Genomic DNA, 16,274 nt, shown 5'->3' on the forward strand with positions numbered 1-16,274 from the left:
TGTTGTGTATTGTTTTTCTTGTATTTATTCAGCAAACATTCCCTGAGAGCCTAACATGTACCAAATGCTGCTGGGCAGGGGAGCAGATCCTCAGTAATGAGGACACCCTTATTACCTACCTCTAAGACGGAATGGGAGCCAGACTCTAACCAAAATCGTAAGAGATGTGCACTCGGGGCTGGGTTAGAAATCGGGCCAGTGGGGCGGCTGTGAAGGGAACTCAGCAGGCAGCTGGAAGATGGTCTTCCAGGAGATTCTGGAAGGAATGTTGTAAATCTGTGTAGCTTCAGAGGCCCAATTGGGAAGAAGTTGAATCTATACGGGAGATGACCATGGAAAAATGTACTGCCCCTGAACAACATCGCTGGAAGTAGTCTCCCCGAGAAGTGGGGGTGGGAAGAGGGAGACGAGGGGAGATCAGAGCTGATCACTGTGATTTGCAAGCCTCCCCTTAGTGGCCGTGGCCTGCCCACAGAGCTCCTGTGCCTTTTCTTCCCTTTCCTGTCCACTCTAGACAGAGCACCTTGGAGTGGTGATAGGGAGGCCAGAAGAGCCAGGGTGGGATGAGGGAGTGCTTAGGATCATTTGATTGGATGTGGGAAGGGACATGGGTTTGGACAGAGTAGAATGCCAAACACACTGAGAACCGGCAGACCAATGGCCACATGAGCTGCTTCGGGGGAGCATTTAGAAAAGTGAAATCCCTGCTTTGCTTACAATGATGATAAGATTGGAAAATGTCAATTCTGCACAGAAAAAGCGATCTAAGGTTCTTTGTCCCGAATTTCTATGCAAGATGGTGCATCAGTCATTATTCTTCAACAGGTCAAGATAGCCAGTGACACGCTCGGTGGATGGTCACATGGATGCAAATGGAGATGGCACAGCTACCTCAAGACCTATGCCCTTTTGGGACACAGTGAAGATTTCTACTTGTTATGGTCCTACCTTGGGGATGTTTTGTGAGACTGCTTTTTTGCTGTTCACAGCCATGACCGGACATCACTAGAGAGAGCCAGGGTCTGCCAAGGTCAGCGTCCAGCATCAGCTGACACTGAGATGTAGCCACAAGAGTTCGTTTCCAGCCATGAACCACTCCGTAAATGTGCTTTTGCAACTAAAAATGCCAATAACATAGGCCTCCCCAGAAAGGGCACCAAGCCAAAGCAAACCGTTATCTCGCTCTTCTACAAAGCAACAAAAGGGATGGACATACGTGGGATACCATCTGTACCACTGTCAGCACCGTGGAGAGGGCTCATGAGGAAGGATCTGGAGGGGGACAACAGACAAGAGCACGAGGAAGGAGGACCCTGAGGTGAGACCAGCCCGGTCATCAGAGAAGCAGCTCCACAAGCAAGAGCAGCCCCAGAGAGAGCTTCCTTCTCTTACTGTCACTGTCATCTGCTCTCTGGTGCTTCGCATGCTGTCCCACAACCATGTCGCCAATACTACTTCCTTTCAAGGGATTGGAAAATACTAAAGGAGTCTCTCCCAACTCAGCCTCCCTTAGAATAAATTCCCTGAAGAAGAGGTACTCATTCAAAGGATAAGATCCAACTCTTGATAGATTTTGGTAAATCGTGTTCCCAGAACTGCTGATAGTGGTTTCTTCTTCTGCAGTGTTTTGTTACTTTTGATTATCTTATTATCACTTATCAGTACACCTCTTAATTTATTTTATTTTATTTTTTAAAATTTTATTTATTTATTTATTTATTTATTTATTTTTGGCTGTGTTGGGTCTTCGTTTCTGTGCGAGGGCTTTCTCTAGTTGCGGCGAGCGGGGGCCACTCTTCATCGCGGTGCACAGGCCTCTCACTATCGCGGCCTCTCTTGTGGGGAGCACAGGCTCCAGACGCGCAGGCTCAGTAGTTGTGGCACACGGGCTCAGTTGCTTCGCGGCATGTGGGATCTTCCCAGACCACGGCTCGAACCCGTGTCCCCTGCATTGGCAGGCAGATTCTCAACCACTGCGCCACCAGGGAAGCCCCACCTCTTAATTTCTAAACAATACTCTGGATAATATTGTGCCATTCACCCCATGAGCCCTCGTTTACACCTGTGCTATGGTTACAGTTTCTCTCAGAGACTCTCATCCTTCTACAGTGTTTTTATTCCAACTTCACAGTGACGTGTTTTTAGTCTTATTGCCCAAGTAGAACTTTTTCCCTCTCACATGTGATTACATCTCTGCTGATTAGATGAGGAACAAGGATATACGTTCCTCGTGCAGCCCTTGGCCGAAGAGGACCCCTGCTTCCAGGCTCTGAAGGACAAGTTCATTTCTGAGTAGGCAAATCAGCTCAACTTCAGTGGTAGGACCAGGCCTAAGCTCCCACAGCCCAGACCCTTGAGACAGCCAGTCATGCAGGATCTGGCGGGGACTCTCCACCTGGAACCCTGGGCAGAGTGACCTCACTCACAGAAGCCCCAGCCTCTCTCCAGGACATCGTTCTTGCCTGAATGTTTTCTCGGCCTGACAGTCATTAATTTATGTTTCAAATAGCTTGAGAAGAAAACCTCAGGTACAGCCAAGTTGAACTGGCAACCAAAGCCTGGTCATTCTTACTGTCAAGTCATATCCATGAATGTCTTAGCGCTAAGGCATTCATTGTCAGTCAAAAGGATATGATTGCCGGTTACAGCAATAACAAATCCTGATACGGATTCATGCAATGGCAAGCAAAAGAGACAGTCCCTTGTGACATGGCACTGGTACTTCCGCTCTGATCTTGCCCTCGTCAGAGTCCATATATCCCAAGGCTCCCCTTTCATTTAGGAAGACATCTGGTAGGACTGAGGACTGAAATCTTCAGCCCAACCCTCTTCTACTCTCTCTGAGCTTTGCCTTTCTGGAAGCCCTGGGCTGTATCTCATTATTCACTCTTCCCTCCTTAACCAGCAAAGAGCCTGGAAGTTGATGGAACAAATGGGTTCCCGCTTCACAGCTTCCATGAATGTACCAATGCCATTGCGTTCAGGATTCTTGCTCTGAGACGTAGCTGTGGCTGCTTCCCCAGGACCAGGGCACAGAAAATTCACAGTAAACAACGGAGGGTAACCAGGGTCCCACAAGCGCAAGCTAGACTCATTCCACTGGAGACAAACGCAATGAGAAAACCAGCAAAGTGGCCGTCCTTCTAGCAGGATGTGAAAACAAGGAGCTTTGAAAAGCAGAGCGTGTGCTGTAATTCACACACCTGAGAGCAATTGTCTTAATGTGGCAGGGATGGAAAACAAATTGGGCATAATTTGGAGGGAGCGTAATGAGATATCGAGAACAAGAAAACAAAGAATGACCGGGCTCAGCAAAGGTCTCGACTCTGTCCTAATTAGGCACAGTTGTCCTAAGAAGTACATAATTAATAAGCAGATGACCAGATGTGAAATACAGCCAAGATTCTTCCTGAGATGGAAATTGTAATGAGGTGTACACAGCTGGAGGTGGTTGTCCTAATTTGGCTGAGGCTCAAGACCTGCCTGGAATTTTGAGGAGGTGCAGAGGGAAACCCGCCGCAGCTTCACATCTGAAAACAGCTTGGCCTATTGCAACTGGGCCGGGGTGTAATGAGAGAGAGTTAATTATCAAGGGTTGCAAGGCTCTTGAGGAATTGAGCTGGAAATTTCTTTCAAAGGGAAATGTGCCTGATTTGAGGACTTGGCTTTCACATACCGGGGCCACAGACTTATGTTTGTAATTAAAAATATCACCAGAACATTCACACACCTGGAGCAGGAGTCCCTAGGAACCCGAGAGAGAACACAGTGAGCTGTAAAAGCAGCACATGTATTTTATTCATGTATATACAGTTTATTTATGTACATACAACTGAAAAGAAATAAAGTCAGGTGCTGTCGGGTGAGTGGAGTTCCCATTATATTCAATCTCATTTAGAAATATGGCCTCAGATTCCTGCTGACTTTGCACATAGATACTCTAGGAGGAGAAAAATTGGCAATCTCCTCATCCCAGACTTATTTAATTACCTACCAGGCTGAGTTTTCTTTCACAAGGATTTATTTACTGTGAGAGAGCAGGAAACCCTTAGTACCTGTTTTTTGTTACCGTTTTTATTTTATGGTTGCTATTATGTTATTTTAGATACCACTTATTGAAGACTGACTATGTGTCAGGTGCTGTGCTGAATGCTTTAACGTGTACTTCCATTTAATCCTCAAAATAATCCTATGAGGTAGGTATTATGATCATCCCTACTTTACAGAGGTAAGGAAACAGAGGCTCAGATTAAGGACTTGACCCCAGACAGATGCTGACGCCAGAGTCCATGTTTGGAACCCCTCTATTCTCTATCCTGAGCCAAAACCCCTCATCCCGTGTAGCAAAGGGAGGGTACTTCACGTGCTGTATTTGAGTTCCAAATGACATTTTCTGGTAGTCTGACACCTCCATTTGCTCTGTCCTCTCCTGTGGCCCCTAGAGGGAACCACATTCCTGGACTGAATTTGGGGCTACCTGTCTCTCTCCCCTGCTTCTCCTCAGCCCCCCACTGCCTGAGGCCACCCCTGCGGCCAGTACATCAACATAACTCTTGGAAACAAAAACATTTGGCCCAGGGGCTGAGCCCAGTCAGCTGGAGATGGGAGAGGACCCACACCTCGGCCAAGTGATGGAGTGACCAGGAGGGTGAGAGCTAAACGCTCAGATTTTAGAATCTGCTCTACCTTGGCTCAGAAGGTCACCTCGGCCTTTTACAAGTGGTTTGCTATTGTACAAGTTATTAAATGCCCCAAGCCTCAGTTTCCTCATCTATGAAATGGGATAATAATAATAATAACAGCTCCTATCCAACACTGTTGCTCTATAAAGTAAAAGAGGGTGTTCAATACCTGGCACATAATAAGTATTACATATATATGATAAATAATATTCTAATAATAATATTATCTTGTCTGTTTCTTTGAGGTGCTTTTGACTCAATATCTAGAAAACCTGCCCTGTTGATGTGGCATACGAGTACCGCCACCCTGACAGGCCCTGTTTTTAGACAGGCCTTGGTTTTGCCAGGTGGAGCCCAGGATTTGGAAGCCTGAAGAGCCACCCTCCCACCCCCCCAACAGTCATTCCTGATTTTGTTACTCCACTGTTTCGGCCCCCTCTCCCACACAGGACAACTGCCCTCGGTGTCTGGTTCTCAAGCCTGCTTCCTTTTTATCAATAGCTATTAGTGAGTTTGCATCTGATTGCCCACCAAAGTATTATGCGCATCTCATTAAACTCTGAAGGCTCCAGTACCCTTTAGGGACCAGGCCTTAAGAGAGGAAATGGCCTGCCTGGGCTTTGACTTTGCTGTCTGTCACTCTGCCCACCTATGCTGAGGAATGTCGGATCCTGGATCTCCAAGTTCACAAATTGGTCTGTGAAATCGAGGTGAGAAAAGGGTCACTTTTAAAAATCAAATCCGGCTCTGAGCTCTCACTTGCCATTCTTAGCAGAAGTCCAACTTCAGTAATTTTTTGGGGTTTCTTCCTGGGGAGGGCAAGGGGAGGCTTCCATGAAGACAGTATGGTGATCAGTGTGTCCTGATCTCTTCGTCACTGCTGGTCTGGATGCCAGCTGCCCTCAGGTGCCGCAGCCCCGAATGTGGAGGTCCCCTCCAGTGTTCTGAGGCTGCGGTGACCAGCCTCCACACGTGATCCCCCCACCGTCAGCCCCACCCACGTCCTGCCCACTGGGAGCCGCTGAGCTGGGCGCAGGTTGGAGCCACCACGGAATCTACGGCCCCCGTCTCTCTACTCAGCTTTGGGGGATTCAACATTCCAGGTTGGACAATTCTCCCCTCTCTCTTCCAAATGCCAAAATCTCTTCTCCTTTCTGCCACTGGGAGGTCCAAGGTCCTTTCCCAAGGCTTAGACCTTTCAAAACAATAGCCTGCTTGAGGGAGTTCCACCCCCTTCCCTCTTCTTTTCTGCCCTGCTGGGCTCCGGGAACAGGCACCAGATAACCTTCCCAGAGGGCAGCAGAGGGAGGGAGTATTCATTCTAGTTGGGGATGAGGAGATGACTGATATCAACTGATATCTCAGTAACTCGCCCAGTTGTGGATTCATAAGACCTGGATAGAACTTTGGAGAGCTTTTGTCCCAACCATCTCAGTTTTCTGAGGGGTCAGGGGAGGAGTGCTAAGGAACAGAGTAGAGACGCTTAGTGACTGAGGCAGGACCAGCACCCGGGTCTTTTGACTGCCAGTTCCAGAGAGCCTGCATTTAGAGCCCAAATGTGCCCCCACCCTATTAGGCTGCCACGTGGAGGAGTAGAAGGCAAGGCCCTGCCTTCAAACACGTGACCGTCACATGGAAAGAACAGGGCAACAGACAGGACTCAACTAGGGAATATTGCAAGCCAGTGTGGTGCTGAAAGCTCATTATGTGGTTTAGGCTAAGTACTTGAGGAATTCAGAAAAAATAATAACATTATAGACTACTGTTAGCCAGATACAACTTCATGGAGGGGTAGGAACTGGACTACATTCTTGAGGAAAGTGTAGAGTTAGGGTAGTGATGGGGGGACTTGAGGTGAAGGGGTACATTTTGACAAATGCTACAGTTTGGAAGGAAGCAAAGAAAATTAAGCAAAAAAGAAAACTCTCATAAATATAAGAAGGATCAGCAGAGTATAGTTATGAAAACTAGTCAAGAGGGAAAACTAGTCAGGGAGGAGGCCCAGCACATTGGATGTTCTTTAATTTGTTCTAAACCTTGCTGGGAGTCAGTGGATACGTGGGATCTTTGAATCTCTTGGGATTACATGGATGCAGCATTTGGAGGGATGGTTTGTTACTGCATTATATGAAATAAAAGTCTGATATTTTTAATTAGATTCTCAACGTTTCCTGTTCTCCACCTTCTAGGAATTTGGTAGGATTGCATTTCCTGGCTCCTTTGTGTTTGGCTGGAACCATAAGATTAGGTGGCCAATGAATTGTGAGTAGAGGTGTGTCACTTCCCAGCCCAAGCATTTAATTACCTGTGTGCAACCCTCCACAGCACTGCCCCCTCTGCCACAGCATCTAGCAACATTCCAGATGGTGACCACTCAGTGTGCTTGGGTCCCAGAGGGAGGAAGATGAAGAGCTCCATTTGACCTGCAGTGGACATGTGATGTAAGCCTGAAATGAATCTTTCTTGTTTTAAGCCATTGAAATTTGGGGAGTGTTTCTTACTGCATCATAACCTTGCCTATGCTGAATAATGCACATAACAAAGATGAGGAGAACGGGAAGATCAAGGGAGTTTTAATGAAGGATTACATCAAAGATGTAGTGAAGTTATTACATCAAAGAGGACTGTTTGAGTGAAGTGATGGGCACAGGAGCCAAGTTTGGAGGCTCAAGGGAGAAGAGGTGGTGCTTTGCCAATGTCAGGTGCTTAGTCAGCACGTTTGTCCTAGAGATGGAGGCAACAGGGATGTGTTTTTCGCTCAAGGAGTGACCCTGGAGCCCCCAGTTTATTTATGTCTTTTGCTTTTTCTGCCTCCTTCCTTTATTTTCACTCCTGTAATATTAGTACGCCATGTACATAGGTCTTAGTTCAGTGTTTCTAACTATTCATAGGAAAGCTTCTATATTCAATACATAAAGAGGAAAAATTAGTATCTGTTATAATTAACAGTTATTAAAGCTTAAAACCTCTACATTTTCACTGAGGTCTAATCATCTCAATGGACCAGACCCTTTTTGCTTTGGAAGCTTTCCATAGCAGTGCCATTCAGTGCCAGTCCCCAGGATTGAGTTTTTATCCTCTGACAACAACAGGTCCATTCACCAAAACATGAAAAAGACTGGGAGAAAAATCTATTTTCTGTTTTTCTACCCTCTTCTCCAATAGCACAGAGTTCCTTATATTTCTCTGATGTCCCAATGGAAGTAAATGTTAATGGCTTTGAAGGAGGTATGAAGTTGCAATTTGAAAAGAGAAAACATAACACTGAGATGCTGTTAACTCAGCCAGTTTTAAGAGACTAATAAAGCACAAGGTACTAGACCTGTTGGCACTTAAAGAGCTGCAATTCACTCATCTACAATATAGCAAATGTTAAAGTATTTTCACAGAGGTTATAGAAATCCTTAAGTTTTGCAGTTTTATTAACTGTTATAATTTTCTTGCATTTACCTTTCCTTATTTCCTAGATACAGTTAGTTGTGGTGCAGGTCATGCCCCAGCAGACACCTGAGATGGTTACACACTGTCCCAAACCGTACTCAGAGTTTAGAAGGCAAGAAAGAGTATCTAAGTAATTTGCCCCATGTTCCACCCGTCGATTGAGGACTGATTATCTTAGTCCCTTCTGGCTGAGACTTGCTAAAATACCAGAGTCTTGGTAGGTTATAAGCAAGAGAAATTTAGTTTTCACGGTTCTGGAGGCTTCTAACATCCAGGATCAAGGCACCAGCAGATTTGGTGTCTAACGAGGGCCCACTTTCTGGTTCATGGATGGCACCTTCTTACCATGTCCTCACATGGTGAAAGGGGCTAGGGAGCTCTGTGGGGTCTCTTTTATAAGGGCACTGATCCTATTTATGAGGGCTCCACCCTCATGACCTAAGCACCTTCTAATACCATCACTTAGAGATTGGGATTTTAATATATAAATTTTGGGAGAACACAAACATTCAGGCCATGGCATGGATCTAAACCAATTCGATATTCCTATTTGTCAGCTTCCTTTGGTACACATTAGTAGCCTTCAACCATAAGAAGTAAGTAGGAGCAGCATACCTCCTCCCCATGGCTTTGCTAGCAGGTGGTATGCTACAAAGTAAGCAGGCCACAGACAGCATTTAGCAAGCGAGGACAAAAGTTGTCTTTCAACATGCTCTGTAAGTTCAGCAAAGTCCCCACCCTCTGTCCCTCCTCTCTGACCACCACCATTATTGGAATGTTCACTTCAAGGCAAAGGCAACAACGTTTTGACAGCAGGATCAGAATCACCTTCTAGTCAGATCTGGAGGCATAGTTCTCCATAATTAAGGGGGATCGAGGACCCAAAGTACTGGGTCCAAAGTCCACAGCTGTCAAGTACTGGGTTTACTTATTTTCAAATTCATTCATGAGAAGGCAGTAAAGCCTATGAAGTCTTAACAGCCAAGCTCATGTCTTGAACACATCTCACCACTCACTTCTAGCCCCTCTCTTGGTAATTAACCAACCTTCTGATACTGGTCAGATTTAGACGGCAGGACTTAAAAAGTTTGCCACAGCCATTTCTGGAGAACAGGTTCTGGAAGGATGCCCCGGGGTCTGGCCTTGAGGGACAGCATTCCTCAGGGAGCCACCTGCTCGGGCTATCCTGCCCCTCATTAATATCCCGCCCTGCAGATGCTGCGTTAGTGTCAGTTTCTAATTCCCCACAATAGGACATCTACTGATTGTCATTTTCCTAGTTGTGGACGTGGCTTTGCTCTGAGTGGTCCATATGACCTTGAGACCTAAAACTCGAATTTGCAAGGCAGGACCCAGGCTTTAGTTCCAACCTGCCTCAGAGCACAAAGACACTAACTAGGTCCACAGAAAACAAGGCTGGGCTCAACCCCAGTGATATGGTGCTTTTCTGACCCACTAAGTGCGCCACTCTAGCCGCCTACAATCAGGAACCATGAACTAGTAGAGAGAGCCCCCGAAACCTAACCCCTACTGCTGGTGCAAGCCGGCTCCCTGTCCAAGGGTGTAGAGCTTTGTACCCTTATCATGCCCAAATTAAAGTCCATCTAACTTATCCTGTTAATATGTAGGGCCATGCCACCAGCCCATAGCTTATTAATAATGTATAGCTGCAGCTGCTGACTTCGTAAAGCTACAAAGGTCCCTCATTTGCATGATTAGCTCTTACCTTACTGATTAGAAAGTTTCATCCTGTCCCCAAACCTACCCTTTCTTAATGAATGGCTGTTTTAAAGGGAGCCAAGTTCTCTAAAATGCATCTCAAATCCAAATAAAAAGGAACCACCAACAAAAATAAAACCCCATTATTTTCTTTGTGGAATGAGAAGAGAGGAGCTTAAGAAGGTTTTAAAAAGTTCAGCACCATGCTTACTGAAGGAACGAGAAGTAGCTGTGGCTGTTAGCGGGGACTTGGGGGACATGCGGTTGGAGAAGGACTTGGGGGCTCATAGGAGATATGAATGTGTTTTTAGTGTTTACATTGAGGAATGTGGGGTAACCACTAAGGGATTTTAAGCAATAGAGTGGGGTCAGGTTTTGACTTGAGAAATATTACCCTGGGAAGAAGATAAATAATGAATTGGAAGGTGGATGAGAGGGAGACTAATATAATCCAGGAGCAAGATGATGCTTCGCTTTATTGCTCTTCGCAGATATAGCATTTTTTACAAATTGAAGGTTTGTGGCACCCCTGCATCAAGCAAGTCTATTGGTGCCATTTTTTTTCAACAGCATTTGCTCACTTCATGTCTCTATGTCACATTTTGGTAATTCTCAAATATTTCAAACTTTTTCATTATTATTTTATTATAGTGATCTGTGATCAATTATCTTTGATGTTACTACTACGGCTTGCTGAAGGCTCAGATGATGGTTAGCATTTTTTAGCAGTATTTTTTAATTAAGATATGTACATTTTTTAGACGTAATGCTATTGCATACTTAATAACCATAGTATAGTATAAACATAATTTTTATATGCACTGGAAAACCAAAAAAATTTGTGACTCACTTTATTGCTATATTCGCTTTGTTGCGGTGGTCTGCAACTGAACCCACAATATCTCCCACGAATGCCTGTATACTAAAATCCACTGAAGTCATACACATTAAAAGTGTGAATATTATGGTATATATCTCAATAAAAAAAATTTTTTTTAAGGCAAAAGTGTCCACTTTTCAACAAAGAAATTATGAGACACACAGAGAAACAGGAAGGTATGGCCCATACACAGGAAAAGGAGCAGTCAATAGAAATTATGCCTGAGGAAGCCTGGATGTTGGACTTAACTGTATAAAGACTTTCAATCAGCTATATGTTCAAAGAACTAAAGAAAACCATGTGTAACGAACTAAAGGGAAGAATAAGAATAATGTCTCACCAAATAGAGAACATCAATAAAGAGAGAGAAATTGTTTTTTTTTAAAGAGGCAGAGTTTAATTCCACTCCCCTTGAGTTGGGCTGCAGTAAGCAACTCAATTCTACTGAGTAGACTATGGCAGAAGATGGTGTGTGACCATATGAGGTCCTATAAATACTGAGGCTCTGCCTTGCTCTCTTGGATCACTTGCTCTGTGGGAAGCCAGCTGCCACGTCATGAGGACCCTCAAACAGCCCCATGGGGAGAGCCACATGGCAAGGAACTGAGGCCTCCTGCCAACAACCATGTGAGTGGGTCACCTTGGAAACAAATCTTCCAGCTCCAGTCAAGCCTTGAGTTGACTGTAAATACACCAACTGACATCCAAATAACTCACGAGAGACCCTGAGCTAGAACCATCCAGGTAATTTGCTCTTGGATTCCTGACCCTCAGAAACTGTGTGTCTCACACAAATTGTTGTTTAAGTAGCTAAGTTTGGGGATGATTTGTTATGTCCCAAGTAGTAACTAATACAGGCTGAGAGGAAAAATCCTCTAAAATAATCAAAGAAAAGAAGTAAGGTCATTAGAGAAATGTTACCAGGGAGCTAATTTTGTTTTAAAACAGGGAAGAACTTTCTACAGTGAGAGCAGCCCACAGTGGAACAGGTCACATTTTAAAGTAGTGAGGTGCTTGTCACTTAAAGCTTTCAACGATAGATGGCCACTTATCATAGGTGATGAATGTGGTTTCCTTCTCCAGTGGGTAGGTGATTTTTGTGAATGACCTCTGTTTTCAATTTTACTTAGAATTTGGCACCCATCACTACCACTGCCATCTGTTTTCCGGAAAGAATTTGAAGCACTCTGGAATTATGACACGCGTACATAAACAAGATAAGATAAAAACAAAAAGCAGAGACCAGAAACCACATAGAAGAATTAGGAAAATTATTGCAATCAAAATTAAGCCTGATAGAAGCTTAAAGAAGAAGAAATCCAACTCCCAACCCCTGGAGATGTTGACTCAGTAGGTGTAGAGTGGGACCTGGCAGTATATTCCTTTTTTAAGCCTACTAGCTCATTCTGGTTGGAGGATCTACTGGCCTGGAATGTTCCTCCCAACTCTGTCATCTCCTCTATGCTTTTCTTAGGGGCTAAACATTACCCAATTTAAGGTAAACTGAAGAATATTCCCTGTTACAGATAGAAAAAAATGTATCTGTAACACCTTAAGGTGTTGCACTGTAACTGATTTGCAATGGATCCCTTAAGGTGAGTATGAGAAAGCCTAGCTCCCTCCTGAATGGAGAAAAGCAGATCTCACTGTCCATATCTTCCAGGGACCACCTTGAAGTCTCCTCAAACAAGGCTATTTAATCTTGCTAACACTGGGGGGCAGTCTCCTTGGTTCACCCCAGTGGAAGGTGCAGGAGGTGGTTTTGGCTCAGAGGCCATCCTTGCTACAACAAGCTCCTGGGTGACACAAAACAAGGGTCAACTCACCAATCCCAAGGCATCCCGCACTTTGACCAGGGATCAACTGCCAACCTGATATGGGATGGAAACATCCAAGTTCCTAGCAGATCCCTCTAATCCCTAAGTGTCTCCTCCTGGTTATTTCAGTGCCCCTGAAAAAGACACTAAGATGTTACAGCTCTGATTCTGAGTCTGACTGGGCCTAGAAAATGTTCATGATCATATCAGTTGGCCACCTTAGTCATAAAAGGTTCTGGAAGAAATCTGACTTGGAATTGTACTGCCTTCCGATGAAAATTCAGGTGATCCATGATATCCAAGGTCCTAATAACTACTGCATTCTCAGATTCCAGTGCTGTGAGCCTTGGGCAGTGAAGTCAAATGTGTAGAACCCGGCAAATATGCATCCCCAGCACTATCATGAAAGGAGGCTGTACAAGTTATTCATCGAAATCAAGTCTGAGACAAAGGTAGAGAAACGGCACCTGATTTTCTTTCCAGCCAAAGTCCCTGCTTAATTCCAAACATATTCTGCAGGCTGGATGTCGGGCAACTGAAGGGTGATCAGTCTTATGCTGGAATTAAAGCCTGCTGGGATGTTAATGAAGAAGCACCAGTGGGTTTGCTGGAAGGTAATTTAGATCTACATAATTATGACTTAATCCCTCACCCTGTGACATCAAAAAGGTCTCTACCCAAGTGGAAGCTGCATGATCTCATGCCACAAAGAGTGCAGCTGTGTGACTCTTGTTCCCTTTTGTGTGTAGTGCTCACATCAATCATGATAACTTTATTAAATGGTATGACCCGACCCAATTCTTGCACACAGGGCGCTATCTCCTAATCAAAACTGCAAAATGTGGCTGGGCAGGCTGTGGAGAGAAATCAAGATGTGCATCTTAAATAGCAAATTAACTGCTCTGGTTGGGAGAGCTGCTGGCAGGCGGGCATGGTTCAGAGCAAGCTCAGTTTTTCGTGGGAGCAGCTGGAAGTACAGCCTTGAGCCGTTAGTTGGAACTGAAGGAGGCCTCAGAACTGTCTTCAGAACTCCAGCACTGGGACTTCCCTGGTGGCACAGTGGTTAAGAATCCGCCTGCCAATGCAGGGGACACGGGTTCGAGCCCTGTTCCGGGAAGATCCCACATGCCGTGGAGCAACTAAGCCCGTGAGCCACAACTACTGAGCCTGCGCTGTAGAGCCTGTGAGCCACAGCTACTGAGCCCACATGCCACAACTACTGAAGCCCACGTGCCTAGAGCCCGTTCTATGCAACAAGAGAAGCCACCGCAATGAGAAGCCCACGCACCGCAACGAAGAGAAAGCCCGCGCGCAGCAACGAAGACCCAACACAGCCAAAATAAAAAACTCCAGCACTGGTTTTGGGGACAACTGTCATGGCAGGGAATTGCCACTGGGACACCCCTTCATCACACACAGCAGGTTCCCAGGGCCAAGGAGAGCCCTCTTTGAAGTACAAATGCTTCTCTTACCTCTTCCGAGGGAGATGAGAAATGGACGTGGGAACTAGAGACCCTGCAAGCAGTGTCAACATTCTCTTCAAAAAATAGCTTGGAGCCCATTCAAGTACCTTGAACCAGATGCAAAGCCAGTGCTCATGTCATAAAGCACAGAAAAGTTATAGGGGTTACTTAGGTCAAAGGCCATCAAAGAGGGATAGAGATTCTGTCAAGCTTGGATAGGGAGATGGAGAGTACATCCAGGATGTTTCTGTAAGGAGGTGACATCTGAGCTTGGCTATAAGTATGATGTTTTGGGTTGAATCATATCACCTCAAAATTCATATGAGGAAGTCCTAACCCCCCAGTATGGCAGAATGTGACTTTATTTGGAAAAGGGTCATTGTGGATGTAAATAGCTAAGATAAGGTAATACTGGAGTAAGGTGAGCCCTTAATCCAGTGTGAGTGGTGTCCTTAAAGAAGGGGAAATTTGGAAAAGTACACACACACACACACAGAGAGATGCTATATGAAAATCGGAATTATGCTGACACAAGCCAAGGAACTTAACCAGAAGCTAAGAGAAAGGCCTGGAACCAACCCTTCCTTAGTGCCTTCAGAGGTAACATGGCCCTGCTGACACCTTGATTTTGGACTGGCCTCCAGAACTGTGACCCAATAAATTTCTGTTGTTCTAAGAAGCCACCCAGTTTGTGGCACTTTGTTATGGCAGCCCTAGCAAACCAACACAGATTTGTAGGACTATGTTTTTAGACATGGGAGAAGACAAACTTCTTGTTGGAGAGAAGAGCACAAGCTTATTCAGTTGAGAATGTGCTCGCACCTCAGGAGTATCCTACAGTTCAGTTTTACTGGAACCAAGAGTCTGAAGAGGAGCCGGGGGAAGCTGTGTTAGAGTCAGGCATAGAGAGTTTGGAATGCCAGGAAACTTTTTATCTGGGGGAGTTTGCTTCTCAGCTGATGTATGTTGTGTTTATATTTATTTTACATCCACTTGGGCAGGAAGTGATTTGAGGCATCTGCCTTTAGTCTGTAGGTCATGGGGAACCAGGTTGTGTGCTGCCAGGTGACTTGATTGGAGCCTCCACAGGAAAATGAACTTGGCCACACCTCCTTAGGGAAATGAGAGGCAAGCAGCAACCTCGGTAAGAAGCTGCGCCGATCATCTGAAAAAGAAGCAAAGAAGGACTGAGACAGGCAAGTGGCAGCAGAACAGAGAAGAGGGGATGAAGTAAAAAGGTAAAAGTCTATGTTGACCTGGCAAATGTTCGCGAGTGGAGAGGAAGGGAGAGGGAGGAATTGACCATAATGTTGTCAACATCCTGAGCTTGGTGACTGGGAGGACGGTAGTGCCATTTACACATTTAGTGAGGAACTCCTTCCGGTGTGGGGGGGAGTTGAGGGGTTCTGATGCCGAAAGCTCAGCCTCTGTACACCGGTACTGAATCGACTCTCGGAGATAGAGTTTTGGGTGAAGTACAAAAGAATAGCTTTGTTGCTTTGCCAGGCAAAGGGGAACACAGTGGGCTCCTGCACTTGGAAGGTATATGTCCCAATCCAGGGGAGTTTGGTGAGGAGTTTTTTGTTTTGTTTTGTTTTGTTTTAAATGTTTATTTATTTATTTATTTATGATTGTGTTGGGTCTTCGTTTCTGCGCGAGGGCTTTCTCTAGTTGCGGCGAGCGGGGGCCACTCTTCATCGCGGTGCGCGGGCCTCTCACTATCGCGGCCTCTCTTGTTGCGGAGCACAGGCTCCAGACGCGCAGGTTCAGTAGTTGTTGCTCACGGGCCCAGCTGCTCTGTGGCATGTGGGATCTTCCCAGACCAGGGCTCGAACCCGTGTCCCCTGCATTGGCAGGCAGATTTTCAACCACTGCGCCACCAGGGAAGCCCTGGTGAGTTTTATGGCAAGGGTTCAAGGGTGGGATTGCTTTTAAGATTAGGTGGTGTGCGGGCCTGTACTCCTTTAATCTAGTCTCAGGTGATCTTCTTTTTTTTTTTTTTTTTTTTTAATTAATTAATTAATTTATTTTTGGCTGTGTTGGGTCTTCGTTTCTGCGCGAGGGCTTCCTCTAGTTGTGGCGAGCGGGGGCCACTCTTCATCGCGGTGCGTGGGCCTCTCACTATCGCGGCCTCTCTTGTTGTGGAGCACAGGCTCCAGACGCGCAGGCTCAGTAGTTATGGCTCACGGGCCTAGTTACTCCGCGGCATGCGGGATCTTCCCAGACCAGGGCTTGAACCCGTGTCCCCTGCATTGGCAGGCAGATTCTCAAC

At 45.6% G+C, this 16,274-nt stretch overlaps 1 protein-coding gene across 1 annotated transcript in view; it reads left to right on the forward strand.

The window, feature by feature from the left end:
* Window positions 1–14,486: 14,486 nt before the first annotated feature.
* LRGUK (leucine rich repeats and guanylate kinase domain containing) overlaps window positions 14,487–16,274 on the forward strand; it is a 131,418-nt gene continuing 129,630 nt past the window's right edge. The window contains exon 1 of the mRNA XM_082399143.1: window positions 14,487–15,240. The gene's annotated coding sequence lies outside the window, so the exon portion shown is untranslated. The remainder of the gene's footprint in view (window positions 15,241–16,274) is intronic.

Source organism: Balaenoptera borealis, assembly GCF_965194805.1.
Source record: "Balaenoptera borealis genome assembly, chromosome: 7".
Taxonomy (NCBI): domain Eukaryota; kingdom Metazoa; phylum Chordata; class Mammalia; order Artiodactyla; family Balaenopteridae; genus Balaenoptera; species Balaenoptera borealis.